The sequence below is a fragment of the Oncorhynchus masou genome, chromosome 10, assembly GCF_036934945.1.
Source record: "Oncorhynchus masou masou isolate Uvic2021 chromosome 10, UVic_Omas_1.1, whole genome shotgun sequence".
NCBI classification, from domain to species: Eukaryota; Metazoa; Chordata; class Actinopteri; order Salmoniformes; family Salmonidae; genus Oncorhynchus; species Oncorhynchus masou.
The window spans coordinates 10,285,245-10,301,265 of NC_088221.1; the positions used below are offsets into that span (position 1 = coordinate 10,285,245).

The 16,021-nt window shown below is 44.2% G+C and overlaps 1 protein-coding gene across 4 annotated transcripts in view; it reads right to left on the bottom strand.

The window, feature by feature from the left end:
- The window catches only part of adarb1b (adenosine deaminase RNA specific B1b), a 164,720-nt gene that overhangs the window by 35,760 nt on the left and 112,939 nt on the right, over positions 1-16,021 (bottom strand). For all 4 annotated transcript variants that reach the window (XM_064975793.1, XM_064975790.1, XM_064975792.1 and 1 more), the window contains one exon: positions 15,881-15,943. The gene's annotated coding sequence lies outside the window, so the exon portion shown is untranslated. The remainder of the gene's footprint in view (positions 1-15,880; positions 15,944-16,021) is intronic.

Below are 16,021 nucleotides of genomic sequence, written 5' to 3' on the forward strand. Positions count from 1 at the left end.
CCATGTGTAGTTGCAAACCGTAGTCTGGCTTTTTTATGGCGGTTTTGGAGCAGTGGCTTCTTCCTTTCTGAGTGGCCTTTCAGGTTATGCTGATATAGGACTCGTTTTACTGTGGATATAGATACTTTTGTACCTGTTTCCTCCAGCATCTTCACAAGGTCCTTTGCTGTAGTTCTGGGATTGATTTGCACTTTTTGCACCAAAGTACGTTCATCTCTAGGAGGCAGAATGCATCTCCTTTCTTATCGGTATGACAGCTGCGTGGTCCCATGGTGTTTATACTTGCGTACTATTGATAGATGAACGTGTTACCTCCAGGCGTTTGGAAATTGCTCCCAAGGATGAACCAGACTTGTGGAGGTCTACATTTTTCCCCCTGAGGTCTTGGCACTGAGTTTGAAGGTAGGCCTTAAAATACAACCACAGGTACACCTCCAATTAACTCAAATGATGTCAATTAGCCTATCAGAAGCTTCTAAAGCCATGACATAATTGTCTGGAATTTACCAAGCTGTTTAAAGCCACAGTCAACTAAGTGTATGTAACCTTCTGACTCACTGGAATTGTGATACAGTAGATTATAAGTGAATTGTTGGAAAAATTACTTGTGTCATGCACAAAGTAGATGTCCTAACCGACTTGCCAAAACTATAGTTTGTTAACAAGACATTTGTGGAGTGGTTGAAAAACTAGCTTTAAAGACTCCAACCTAAGTGTATGTAAACTTCCGACTTCAACTGTATGTGATATTGGATAGGCATTAGGCAACGGCAATGTTTCTAGATTCTCTACAATGTATTTTCACATATCAAACCATGGCAGATCAGTGATTACTTTGAGAAGGACAGGACGTTTTTAATAATTAGATGTGAACCAGACAGGGCTTTTGTAATGTCTGAGCCCATCTTTTTTTCTTTGCTGTCCAGTTTTTTTCTGTCCTGTTTCCCGGTGGCGGTACCCAGGTAATGCACCATAATGGGGTACACGTGTGGGGCCACCAGCGGCCTAATGGACTGGGGTCCTCGCGGACAGGGAGGACTTTCTTTTTGCCTGATTGAAACTGATGGGCCGGGGAATGGGAGGAGAGGAGCGTGGCCGCCTAACATCGCCCCTGCCGTGCCCCCTTCTCAGACACACACCGTGCCTCCACACAAATCTCCATCTCAGACTCCATTATTCATTTGGTTTCTTTAATACTGTACCCCCACGCAAATCTCCATCTCAGACTCCATTATTCATTTGGTTTCTTTAATACTGTACGCCCACGCAAATCTCCATCTCAGACTCCATTATTCATTTGGTTTCTTTAATACTGTACCCCCACGCAAATCTCCATCTCAGACTCCATTATTCATTTGGCTTCTTTAATACTGTACCCCCACGCAAATCTCCATCTCAGACTCCATTATTCAATTTGATTTTTCTAATGACCAATAACTGGTTGGAATTAGATTGCCAAGACCAATTTCACTTCAGTATGAGCAGACTTCTCCATGTCTTTAGGAGTCTCTGCCACAAGCTCCAGGTGCCAGCTGGATATTCGGATCTTACTAAGTGTCCCATAGAGACGGAGCAGAAATGAATACCCCTCATCATTCTCAGTGATGTAAGGATTTTTAAAAAAGGTTGAAAATTCAACACTGTAGCTACGTTTAGTTTTGCAACATTCCCATATGCAAGACAAGACAATACAATAAGAGAATACCATAATTCAAACACGTGATGCACGGGACAGGAAAATAAACCGTACTGTATGATACCTCATAGGATGCTTAGTAATCTGTCAAAACAGACATGGCTAAAATGTTGTCAGGTACCTCGCTCAAGAGGGAGTAATGCAGTACCAATCACTTCCCCGCATTTGTGGACTTGGTGTATGCCTTAAAGATTACACACCTGGGCTGTGGTGTAAAGTATTATTTATTTATTTATTTTCACCTTCTTCTTTTTTTTAAAACTAGGCAAGTCAGTTAAGAACAAATTCTTATTTACAATGAAGGCCTACTAAAAGGCAAAAGGCCTCCTGCGGGTACGGGGGCCTGGGATTAAAAAAGAATCATAAATACAATAGAAAAATTAGACAAAACACACATCACAAGCGAAACAACACAACACTATATAAAGAGAGACCTAGACAACAACATATCAAGGCAGCAACACATGACAACACAGCATGGTAGCAACACAACATAACAACAACATGGTAGCAGCACAACATGGTAGCAGCACAAAACACGGTACAAACATTATTGGGCACAGACACCAGCACAAAGGGCAAGAAGGTAGAGGCAACAATACATCACAGAAAGCAGCCACAACTGTCAGTAAGAGTGTCCATGATTGAGTCTTTGAATGAAGAGATCGAGATACATCTGTCCAGTTTGTGTGTTTGTTGCAGCTCGTTCCAGTCGCCAGCTGCAGCGAACTGAAAAGAGGACCGACCCAGGGATGTGTGTGCTTTAGGGACCTTTAACAGAATGTGAATGGCAGAATGGGTGCTGTATGTGGAGGATGAGGGCTGCAGTAGATCTCTCAAATAAGGGGAGTGAGGCCTAAGAGGGATTTATAAATAAGCATCAACCAGTGGGTCTTGCGACGGGTATACAGAGATGACCAGTTTACAGAGGAGTATAGAGTGCAGTGATGTGTCCTGTAAGGAGCATTGGAGAAAAACCAGACGGCCAAATCATAAAGAACATCTAGCAGCTCGAGAGCACCCTTACCTGCCAATTTATAAATTATGTCTCCGTAATCTAGCATGGGTAGGATTGTCATCTGAATCAGGGTTAGTTTGGCAGCTGGGACGAAAGAGGATAAATTACGATAGAGGAAACAAAGTCTAGATTTAACTTTAGCCTGCAGCTTTGATATGTGCTGAGAAAAGGACAGTGCACCGTCTAGCCATACTCCCAAGTACTTGTATGAGGTGACTACCTCAAGCTCTAAGCCCTCAAGAGGTAGTAAACCCACTTGTGGGGAGAGGGGCATTCTTCTTCCCAAACCACATGACATTTGTTTTGGAGGTGTTCAGAACAAGGATAAGGGTAGAGAAAGCTTGTTGGACAGGAAGAAAGCTTTGCTGTAGAACATGTATATTCAGATGATATAGTATAAAACTGTATCATCTGCATATAAATGGATGAGAGAGCTTCCTACTGCCTGAGCCATGTTGTTGATGTAAATTGAGAAGAGCCTGGGGCCTAGGTTAGAGCCTTGGGGTACTCCCTTGGTGACAGGCGGAGGCTGAGACAGCAGATTTTTTGACGTTATACACTGCACTCTTTAAGAGAGGAAGATAGCAAACCAGCCCAAAGACCCCTCAGAGACACCAATACTCCTTCCCACAGGAATGGAATGGTCTACCATATCAAAAGCTTTGCCAAGTCAATAAAAATAGCAGCACAATATTGCTTAGAATCAAGGGCAATGAAACTATCAAGCAATGGTGACCTTGAGGACTTTTAAGGTTGCAGTGACACATCCATAACCTGAGCGGAAACCAGAAAGAATAGTATAGACATAAAGAAAGCCAGTCAGTCAGTTGATTATTGACAATTTTTCCAACACTTTTGATAAACAGGGCAAAATAGAAACAGGCCTATAACAGTTAGGATCAGCTTGATCTCTCCCTTTAAATAAAGGAAGAAATGTGGCTGCCTTCCAAGCAATTTGAACCTCCCCAGAAAGGAGAGACAGGATAAAAAGGTTGGAGATAGGCTTGGCGATAATAGGGGCAGCAACCTTAAAGAAGAAAGGGTCTAAACCATCTGACCCAGATGTTTTTTGGGGGCCAAGTTTAAGGAGCTCCTGTAGCACCTTGGACTCAGTGACTGCCTGCAGGGAGACACTTTGTAGTGGCGCAGGGGAAAAAGAGGGAGAAGCATCAGGGATAGTCGCATTAGAAGGGGTGGGAGATGAGGAAATGTTGGATGGGCAAGGAGGCATGGCTGAGTCAAATAGGAATCCTGACTTAATGAAGTGGTGATTAAAGAGCTCAGCCATGTGCTTCTTGTCAATAACAACCACATCATCAACATTAAGGGACATGGGCAGCTGTGAGGAGGAGGGTTTATTCTCCAGGTCTTTAACCGTTTCCCAGAACTTCTTGGGATTAGACCCACAGAGAGAGAACTGCTCCTTAAAGTAAGTCATTTTGGTCTTCCGGGTAGCCTGAGTTCACTTATTTTTCATTTGCCTGAACGAGAGCCAGTCAGCCTGAGTATGCGTGTGCCAAGCCTTTCGCCAAATGCAATTCTTGAGGTAGAGTATCTCTGCAAAATCACGGTCGAACCAGGGGCTGAATAAACCTGTTTTTAATTCTCATTTTCTTATGGGGGTGTGTTTGTTAACAATACTACTGAAAATATCAAAAAAGAAGGTCCAAGCGTCTTCGACAGAGGGGGATCAAGTTGATTCGATACCATTTTACAGAGGTCAGTTCATGAAGGAAGGCTTGCTCATTAAAGATTTTTAGCAAGTGTCTATGACAAATCAGGACAGGTCGTTTCACTGAGCAGCCATTATGAATGCATGCTGTAAAACAGTGATCACTAAGGTCATTACAGAAAACACCAGACTGATACCTATCAGGATTATTTGTGTGGATAACATCAAGGAGAGTAGCCTTTTCTGGGTGTTTGGAGTCATACCTTGTGGGATTGGTAATAATCTGAGAAAGATTTAGGGAGTCCCATTGCTTTAGGTGGTTTAAGCATGTCCCAGTTTAGGTCACCTAGCAGGACAAATTCAGACTTGGTGTAAGGGCCCAGGAGAGAGCTTAATGCAGTAGGGTACAGGCCGGCGCTGATGGAGGACGATAGCACCCAGCGACAGTTAACAAAGAGCCATTTGAAAGTTTAATGCTTAAAACCAGGAAATCAAATTTTGAGGGACAGACTTGGTGGAGATAACCGAGCACTGAAGGTGATCCATGGTAAAGATTGCCACTCACCCACCGTTGGAAGATCGGTCTTGCCGAAAAAGGTTAAAACCAGAAAGGTTAACATCAGTACTCAAAACACTCTTCCTTAACCACGTTTCAGTAATGACCAACACATCTGGATTGGAGCTGTGAATCCACTCTGTCAATTGATCCATTTTTGATAATAAGCTTCTAGTGTTAACATGCAGAAAGCCCAGGCTTTTACGGGAGCAGAAATCAGTGAAGCAGATATCAGAGCACAATTGGGGCTAGCAATTGGGGCTAGCAACCATAGATTGGACAGGGTGTACATGCACATTTCCAGATATCATCAACAGTAATACTATCAAGGTACGGCATAGTACAGGGAGAGCTCTGCAGTGCTGATTTATGACATCTGAATGTGCATTAGATGGCAACAAGATCATATTGTGTACAGCAATTTCATCAGGTAACATGAATACAAAGCCGGCGATGGGTACTAAGTACTTATGTAAAAATACTTTAAAGTACTACTTTACTAAAAGTAGAGTACTAAAAGTAATTTTGGGGGGTATCTGTACTTTACTTTAGCCTTTATATGTTTGTCAACTTTTTCTTTTGCTTCACTACATTCCTAAAAAAATAATGTACATTTTCCCTGACACTCAAAAATACTCATTACATTTTGAATGCTTAGCAGGACAGAAAAATGGTCGAATTCATGCACTTATCGAGTGAACATCCCTGGTCATCCTCACTGCCTCTGATCTGGTGGACTCACTAAATACAAATGCTTTGTTTGTAAATATGTCTGTGTTGGAGTGTGCCCCTGTCAATCGGTAAATTGAAAAAAAAGAAAATGGTGCCACCTGGTTTGCTTAATATGAAGAAATGATTTATACTTTTACTTTTGATATTAAAGTATATTTCAAACCAAATACTTTTCTTTGGCCGACTTTCACTTTTACTTGAGTCATTTTCTATTAAGGTATCTTTACTTTTACTGAAGTATGACAATTGGGTACTTTTTCCACCACTGTCTAGGACACAGGCCAACAGAGCTAATATAGGCGGTTCAATAAAAACATACTATTTCTCTCCCTCCTCCCTCTCTCTTCAAGGGCGCTGAGTGGTCGCCGCCGTCCCTTTCGCCTTTTCAGAGGAACCTGTAAAATCTGTGTGACAGCTATGATTTATGATATACGCACTGTGTGCCTGTGGGGGCAGGTGTGTAAGGTCTGATAGTTCTCCTTAGTTCTCCACGGACCATAGCCAGAGGTATCAGAGGTCACTGTTCAGTGACCCCAGTCACACACAGGAGAGACGGAGAGGGTGTGTGTGTGTGCCTAGGAGTGCGAGTTGGGCTGCATGACATGATGCAAGAATAAAAACCAGAAACTGGTCACAAAAAAGTTTACAACAAAGATGAACTAAGACATGCACTGACAGTTGGTTAGAGGCAACGGGTCAGCTGCTGTGTGCATATGAGAGTGTGCATGAGAGTGTGTATGAATGTGTGTATGAGACTGTGTATGGCCTCATTCTCTCACATCGTATTTTGAAGTGCTGCGGGCTGACCTGCTGGTATCAGCATAGTCTCTGCCTCTCTCTCTCCAACTATCTATTTCCATTGCCCTCTCTCTTTGCCCCCCCCCCCCTCTCTTCCCATTTTCCTCACCTCAATACCCCTGCTGCTCGCAATGTGCACTGTACTTCATATTCGAGGCCGTGTCAGGCAATCCAGTATCCTCACGTTGGTGCATGCATGTTTTTTTCCCCACATGTGTGTGTGTAAACATGCACTTTCTATTTGTGCAGATGCACATGTGTTTGGAACGGGGAGTGTGTGTGTGTGAGAGGGGGTAGAGAAGTGGAATTTCACACCTCCTGCCTCCGTTATTACCAGGTTATGAGTTAATGTTGATGGACAGTTGGGAGCGGAGAGGGTCTCACTCTGAAAGGTCACAGACAGATAAGGCTTGTCTTGACAGTAGAGCGGGAGCAGGAGAGAGAACGGGAGAGAGGGAGAGTCTGCAGCACATTAAGGACAAGTGTGGGAGTGATGGGTGCAGGGTTACAGAGGGAGGGAGAGGGAGAAAAATGAATGTAGGGAGGGAACAGAGAGAGACAGACAAAGAGTTGAGATGGATAAAGTGAGGTGGGAAGAGAGATGGGAGCAAAGTAGAGAGGGAAGAGGGAGGGAAGAAAGGAAGACAACCAGACAAGTAAAGAATAGAGTTTCAGCTTCCCCTTGTACTTAAGCTCTTGTCCTCAAATTGTCACTAGTTGCTGTTAGTGTGCATATACGAATGAATGCAACACATAGCCATAGCATCATTAGCCCTAGCAGCCATACAATGCTTGTAAATGAGTTATTGTACCATCCACACACATTATGCTACCTTGGGCTGGGAATTGCCAGGGACCTCACGATACGTATATGTAATGCGATTCTCATGATTCTATATGTATAGCGGTTCAACACTGTGATTCCATTGAGATTCCACGGTCCAAACATAATTGCTCACCATACGTCTGCTGCAGAGGGACAAGAGACATAAAAGTGCCGAAAACAAATTGTCTCCCTATTTAAAAAGAAGATGGAGAACAATCTATGAAGGAAAAATACTGGAATTTTGGTGCAGGTACAGCCAACTAGCACAAAAATAGTATTGCAATATCGTCAAAAGGATACGATATACCGTCAAAAATAACCCCCCCCCATTAATAATGCTGGCCCACGTCCATGGGAAATGAGGCATACCGTAGGTAGCGGCGTTGACAGCTAAGAGCCGACCAACCCTCCTCAGAGTCACAGGAACGGCGTCCTCCCTGGCTGAACACACGTTAGCGCTGCTCCGGCAACACGGCTTCCTCCTCTATCACAGGCTGACAACCATTAGCCGAATGCTAATCGGGGCTAATTACACACTGTTCACTCCTAGACGGCGTGACCCAGCTAATTTCTTATCATGACAGAGTGTTTGCATTGTGGGGCCCCCGGCGACGAGATTACGTTAACAAAAGGCAGTCGTCAACTTGGTGTCTTAATAAGTGCTTTGGCGTTCGGTTTTCAATGAATAAATGTCAAATAAGGTCTCTTTTCCGACTGTTGTTGTTGGATGCTGTTTGATGTTGTTCGATATTGTGTCTGCCAAGGCTAGAGCAGACTTTTCCTGCAGCAGCCAATTCGTTGCTGCTTTGTGGCTTTATTGAGGTAGTGGCTGTCATTTGTGATTTCCAGACAGAAAATGGCACACTTTCCTGAATGCTTTGTTAATTTGCTGTCATTGAGTGCAGTGCCTTGAGTGCAGTGGAAATCGGAAACCCTGTTAATCTAGCATGGAAGCCCTTTAAATCTATAATGCTTTTGCTTACTTCGATTCAAAGGCTCTATTCAGATCCTTTTTTCAATCTTAATATCCTTTCAAAAGCATTGGAGGTCTCTGATAGCTAACCTCTTTGTAATTTGCTGTTGGAGTAGGTGGGGTGTTGTATAAGAACTCACAGAAAAAGGCTGAATCGTTTCTGGCTAACAGAACTGAATGAAACAGCCTGTTCTCCTAAGCAATGGATCCACAGAGTGGAGACACGGCATATCTCCCTCCCACTCCATCTCCAAAAGCTAATTTTGAAGATTCTGCAGGCTCTGCACAAAACCCTGGGTCCCATTTTCCATATTTCATATACGGACCATTGGAGAGGCATTGCCTTATGAGTGTCCTCCTCGCTACAATGTATTGTGGGGGCGATACATTGACGCTTCCTCTGTTGGAAAATGTGCTGTTGTGTAGTGTTCCTAGACTCAATTGAAAGTAGCCATGCGACTAAGTGGTTTGCAATGGATGAGGCCATTCACATGTCTAGTATATGGTCAATGTCATTGACACACACCGATCAGCCAAAAATATGAGCAAAAGGCACTGTTGATGTTTTCAATTCAGCAACTTTGCTTATCTTTGGGTAATGTGAATGAAACTCACAGAAGAGTGCAAACACCTGACTGTTGCCTCCTCCATTAATGTAAACCTCTGCGAGGCTAACTGGTTGGGTAGCTGGTCTGACAGAGCTGGCATTAGCCACTAACTGACAGGTTAACTGGTCTGACAGACAGAAAGGCTGGGAACAGCCCAGGCCACGCCATCAGTTAGTGTTAACGTAGCGTAGCTGCTGATCACCAAGGAGGCAAACACAATGGCCTAACACACTCTGGGGACTCATCATGGCTTCCGCTCACTGAGGGAATTATTGCCAGCTGTGATGGGGTTAGCGGAATAGCATTACCCAAATGTCACCCTTAAGCCTTCTCCTCTCTGGGGTTAGTGCAAAGTGGCGCTGTCATTTCCGGAGCGATAACGAGGAAGAGATGGAGACGGACACCAACGAAGCTGACAGACAAAAAGTCTGTCTTAAGTTTTGGTTGTTCGCGACTCGCGCGGCTAAAACGCAACTTCAGCAGTGGCGGGTTTACTCGGATGAACAGGCTCGGGTTTGACAATTCGCAGTGGGAGTGGGTGGGTGGGGGGCAGGCAGGAGTTGCGGGATATATCAAAGCAAATAGCTGACATCCCTAATACCGCTACTGAGAGGGAGCATCAAAAAATTACTACTTCCCCGGCCTGTTGGGCTAATCCCTAGAGCAGGGGAGAAGCTTAGAGTCCCAGAGGAGCCAAGTCAGTCTACTTCACTTACAGAGAGAGAAGTCTCACTCACACACAGAGGTCTATCTTACTCTCCGAGACAGAGGAGGCCGCCTTATTCACAAAGAGAGAGTTCTGTATCACTCACAGGGATAGTCCTGTCTCACTCACAGAGAGATAGGCCTATCTCACCCACAGAGAGATAGGCCTGTCTCACCCACAGAGATAGGCCTGTCTCACCCACAGAGATAGGCCTGTCTCACCCAAAGAGATAGGCCTGTCTCACCCACAGAGAGATAGGCCTCTCTCACCCACAGAGAGATAGGCCTGTCTCACTTACAGAGAGGTCTGTCTCATTCCCAGATAGAGAGCTCGGTGTCATTCACACAGAGATTGGTCTTTCTTACTCACAGAGAGATAGGTCTGTCTAACTACAGAGAGGTACGTCTTTCTCACAGAAAAGCCTCTCAGTAACAGAGCGATAAGTCTGTCTCACTCACAGAGAGTGTTGGGATTGGTTACTTGAAATTGAGAAAAAAAATCTCAAAATCGCACTGTTTGTTTGACTGTCCGAGGGAGCAAGGCGAGCCACGCGCACTCTACCAAAGATAGGCTACTTACTAACTCAGGTTTGATCACTAGTTTCATCTGTGGCACTGCTTTCCTGTGCTAGTCTACAAGTGCTGCGCTATACATGGGCTGCTTAATTAGCAATATTACAGTGGATTCTGAAATTATTCATACCTCTTGACTTATTCCACATTTTGTTGTCTTACAGCCTGAATTCAAAATGGATTAGATAGATTTATTTCTCACCCATCTACACACAATACCCCATAATGACAAAGTGGCAACAAGTTTTTATGAATTTTAACAAATGTATTGAAAATGAAATACAGAAATATCTCATTTACATAAGTATTCACTGTAGAAGCATCTTTGGCAGTGATTACAGCTGTGAGTCTTTCTGGGTAAGTCGCTAACATGCTGACCACACCGCCGTGTTGTGAGCGTGAGCGTTGCAAAATAAATGTATACATACATGTTATTCAATCATTTTATCCAAGCTGTTTGCACGCGTCAACGTGCATCTGCGTAGCCGGATGTTCTAGCCGTGTCTGAATCCTGGCTTAGGAAGGACACCAAAAGTCCTGAAATTTCTATCCCTAACAATAACATTATCTGACAAGATAGAACTGCCAAAGGGGGTGGAATTGCAATCTATTGCAGAGATAGCCTGCAGAGTTCTGTCCTGTCTGTGCCCAAGCAATCCGAGCTTCTTCTTTTAAAAATCCACCTTTCCAGAAACAAGTCTCTCACTGTTGCCGCTTGTTATAGACCCCGTTCAGCCCCCAGCTGTGCCCTGGACACCATATGTGAATTGATTGCCGCCCATCTATCTTCAGAGTTTGCACTGTTAGGTGACCTAAACTGGGATTTGCATAACACCCCGGCCGTCCTAAAATCTAAGCTAGATGCCCTCAATCTCACACAAATTATCAAGGAACCTACCAGGTACAACCCAACATCCGTAACCATGGGCACCCTCTTAGATATCATCCAGACCAACTTGCCCTCTAAATACACCCCTGCTGTCTTCATCCAGGATCTCAGCGATCACTGCCTCATTGCCCAAATGCGTAATCGGTCCGCAGTCAAACGACCACCCCTCATCACTGTCAAACTCTTCCTAAAACACTTCCGCGAGCAGGCCTTTCTAATTGACCTGGCCCGGGTATCCTGGAAGGATATTGACCTCATCCCGTCAGTAGAGGATGCCTGGTTGCTCTTCAAAATAAATAAGCATGCCCAATTCAAATGATGAACTAAGAACAGATATAGCCCTTGGTTCACCCCAGACTTGACTGCCCTTGACCAGCACAAAAACATCCTGTGGCATTCTGCATCAGCATCGAATATATGCAACTCTTCAGGGAAGATATGCAACTCTTCAGGGAAGTCAGGAACCAATATACTTAGGAAAGCTAAGGCTAGCATTTTCAAACAGAAATTTGCTTCCTGGTGCACTAATTCCAAAATGTTTTGGGACACTGTAAAGTCCTTGGAGAATAAGAGCTCCTCCTCCCAGCTGCCCACTGCACTGAGGATGGGAAACACTGTCACCACTGATAAATCTACGATAATAGAGAATTTCAATAAGCCTTTTTCCACGCCTGGCCATGATTTCCACCTGGCTACCCCTACCCGGCCAACACCTCAGCACCCCCTGCAGCAACTTTCCCTATTACCAGCCTATTCAACCTCTCTTCTGTATCGTCTGAGATCCCCAAAGATTGACAAGCTGCCGCAGTCATCCCTCTCTTCAAAGTGGGAGACATCTTAGACCCAAATTGTTATAGACCTATATCCATCCTGCACTGGATTTCTAAAATCTTTGAAAGCCAAGTTAATGAACAGATCACCGATCATTTCGAATCCCACTGCACCTTCTCCACTATGCAATCCGGTTTCGGAGCTGGTCATGGGTGTACCTCAGCCACGCTCAAGGTCCTAAACGATACCATAACCGCCATCCATAAAAGACAGTACTGTGCAGCTGTCTTCATCGACTCTGTTGAAAGCATTCTTATTGGCAGACTCAATAGAATGGCTTCTCAAATGACTGCCTCGCCTGGTTTACTAACTACTTCTCAGATAGAGTTCAGTGTGTCAAATCGGAGAGCCTGTTGTCTGGACCTCTGGCTCTTCAACCGATTGCTGCCCGCACCCTTCCACCCGACTAGCATCACTACTCTGGGCGGTTCTGACCTAGAATATGTGGACAACTACAAATACGTAGGTGTTTGGTTAGACTGTAAACTCTCCAGAAACACGTTAAGCATCTCCAATCCAAAATTAAATCTAGAATCGGCTTCCTATTTCGCAACAAAGCCTGCTTCACTCATGCCGCCAAACATACCCTCGTAAAACTGTCTATCCTACCAATCCTTGACTTGGGCGATGTCATTTACAAAATAGCCCCAAAATAACACTCTACTCAGCAAACTGCATGGAGTCTATCACAGTGCCATCCGTTTTATCACCAAAGCCCCATATATATTCGTTGCCAAACCTACTGGCAGGTATATTGCACTGGTTATCTCCAAAGGCAACACTTCCTTTGGCCGCCTTTCCTTCCAGTTCTCTGCTGCCAATGACTGGAACGAATTGCAAAAATCCCTGAAGCTGGAGTCTTACATCTCCCTCTCTAACTTTAAGCATCAGCTGACAGATCAGCTTACCGATCACTGTACCTGTACACAGCCAATCTGTAAATAGCACACCCAACTACATCATCCCCATATTATTACTTACCTTCTTTCTCTTTTGCACCCCAGTATTTCTACATGCACATCATCATCTGCACATATATCACTCCAGTATTAATGCTAAATTGTAATTATTTTCACCTCTATGGCCTATTTATTGCCTTACCTCCCTACTCTTCTACATTTGCACACACTGTACATAGATCTTTCGAACAAAAATGTTTTACATTGTTTTATTTGTTACAGTTATTGACTGTATATTTGTTTATGTGTAACTCTGTGTTGTTTTTGTCACACTGCTATGCTTTATCTTGGCCATGTCACAGTTGTAAATGAGAACTTGTTCTCAACTGGCCTACCTGGTTAAATAAAGGTGAAATAGATAAATAAAAATTACAAAATTGTAGTGGAACCACTGCTAGACCAAGAGACACTACTACAGGATGATTCAAAGTAAGTAATAAAAACAAAGGTAATTGTGCAATACACACACACACACACACACACACACACACACAAATGCTCACAAATGCACATCTCACACAAACTACAAAGAAAAGGTGGATACCTTGGCGCTCGCTGCGCTTCTTGCGCCTCCTCTTGAACCTCCTGCGGATGAGGCAGTAGTAGGAGCCCAGGCTCTGAGGGCCAGTGCTAAACAGGGCCATGCTGTTCTGTCCTTCACCGGCTACCACACTGCTCTCCTGCCCTGGAAACGCTCCCTACTGGCCCTCTAGATTCTAGCCATGTGGTGGAACGCTTACTACCCTCAACCTCCCTCTCGCAGTCTCTCTTTTTTTTTCTTCCTTGGTTTCTGTCGCCCTCCACCTAGTTGGAGGGAAGCAGATAGAGAGTGTGTGGGAGGGAAATGGATGTTCTCAAAGGAGAGGACTGGTGCGGTTCCTCAGAGAGTTGTAGAACGTCACAAGGAGTTGGTCCTATATTTCTCTCTCGCTCTTTCTTTTCCACTCCTTCTCTCCAGGCAGAAGAGGCAGCTTGCTCCCGCCAGCTCGGTGCTTCTATAGCGTCTCACTGACACGTCACACTGTCCCTCAACCTATCACAGGCTGCCTCTGGCTCGTTGCCTGGCCTCTACCTGTTCACACACACATTGGACAAAACACATGCGCACTAACACATGTACTGTAAGTGCACACGCACACAAGCACCCACGCACACACGCACAAAGCCGGACAGACTTGCGTGCGCACTAGCATGCACACACACGGACAAACATGCATGCTTAAAATGTAGGCTACACACACACACTATCACACACTCAAACACAGTCACACTACTGTAAACACACTCATAAACGACTAACTACAAGTGATCTCATTTCTCAAAACACACACTCATGCAGTAAAACAGCTGAGCCCAAGGTACTTGTCCTGCAATAATAACACACCTTTGAGGTGAAATATCTCACACGTCACGTGATGAGTGAATAAACTCTTAACAGGCTCAGGCGTAACTAAATAAGACAAGTCACAATACTACAGCACAGGGCTCTACCTCCCTCTAGTGGGCACACGCCGTCACTACTCTGCTATTACGTCACTAAAGGCCATCTCAACGACACAAAATATTAGCAGTGTATAACAGCCGCACAAACGGCACATTCCGCGTTAGAATAAAGGAGGACTTACTATAAAGACCATGTACGACACTGTCCTTGAATATGGTTGTACATGAATACGAATTTACCCTTCTATCTAAAGCCTCACTATTACCCTTCTATCTAAAGCCTTACTATTACCCTTCTGTCTAAAGCCTTACTATTATTTTCTGTCTAAAGCCTTACTATTACCCTTCTGTCTAAAGCCTTACTATTACCCTTCTGTCTAAAGCCTTACTATTACCCTTCTGTCTAAAGCCTTACTATTACCCTTCTGTCTAAAGCCTTATTATTACCCTTCTGTCTAAAGCCTTACTATTACCCTTCTGTCTAAAGCCTTACTATTACCCTTCTGTCTAAAACCTTACTATTACCCTTCTGTCTAAAGCCTTACTATTACCCTTCTGTCTAAAGCCTTACTATTACCCTTCTGTCTAAAGCCTTACTATTACCCTTCTGTCTAAAGCCTTACTATTACCCTTCTGTCTAAAGCCTTACTATTACCCTTCTGTCTAAAGCCTTACTATTACCCTTCTGTCTAAAGCCTTACTATTACCCTTCTGTCTAAAGCCTTACTATTACCCTTCTGTCTAAAGCCTTATTATTACCCTTCTGTCTAAAGCCTTACTATTACCCTTCTGTCTAAAGCCTTACTATTACCCTTCTGTCTAAAGCCTTACTATTACCCTTCTGTCTAAAGCCTTACTATTACCCTTCTGTCTAAAGCCTTACTATTACCCTTCTGTCTAAAGCCTTACTATTACCCTTCTGTCTAAAGCCTTATTATTACCCTTCTGTCTAAAGCCTTACTATTACCCTTCTGTCGAGGTGGTGGCGTCAAACTCAATCCACGGAGGGCCTCGTGTCTGCTGGTTTCTGCTTTTTCCTTTCAACCAAGACCTAGACCACCAGGCGAGGGGAGTTCCTTACTAATCAGTGACCTTAACTCATCAATCAAGAACGAAGGGAGGAGAGAAATCCCGCAGATACTCAGGCCTCCGTGGAATGAGTTTGACACATGTGGTCTAAACCACACTAACCAGGGTCCACAAAGGAAACCACACGATGGCCTTTATCTTGGTGCACAATGCCCCCCAGTGGAAGACATTGGTATTGCACACCACCCTCATGGGACACCAGAGGCTTTATGGTAAAGTATAAAGAATATGAGAAAATCCCAGGAAAATAACCAGAGCATCTGCAGGATAAATGGAAGGGGAGAGAAATGGAAGGGGAGCCAGTTTTCAACTAACTTGCACTAACAGGGCACATCTATTTACTGATTTCCCATCAGTAGGTATGAGTAGGGCTCAGACCAATGACCATGTGACCTGACTAGTAAAAATGATGGGCCCTAAATATGACGGAAACACTGTCAGTAAGGGAGGCTGACAAAGTGGAAGAGAGTGTGTGTGAGGGAGGGAGGGAGGGAGTAATTAGTTTTAGACACCTGTTTTCCCTTTGTTGTCCGTTGTGTAGTGCTGGGCGCTCTCTGTGGTTCTTCTTCAGTGGCCTGGGAGAGAAAGGAGAGCACAGGTCAAAACCCTCACAGGAAAACAAGAAGGATGTTTTATTTTATTACCAGGCAAGT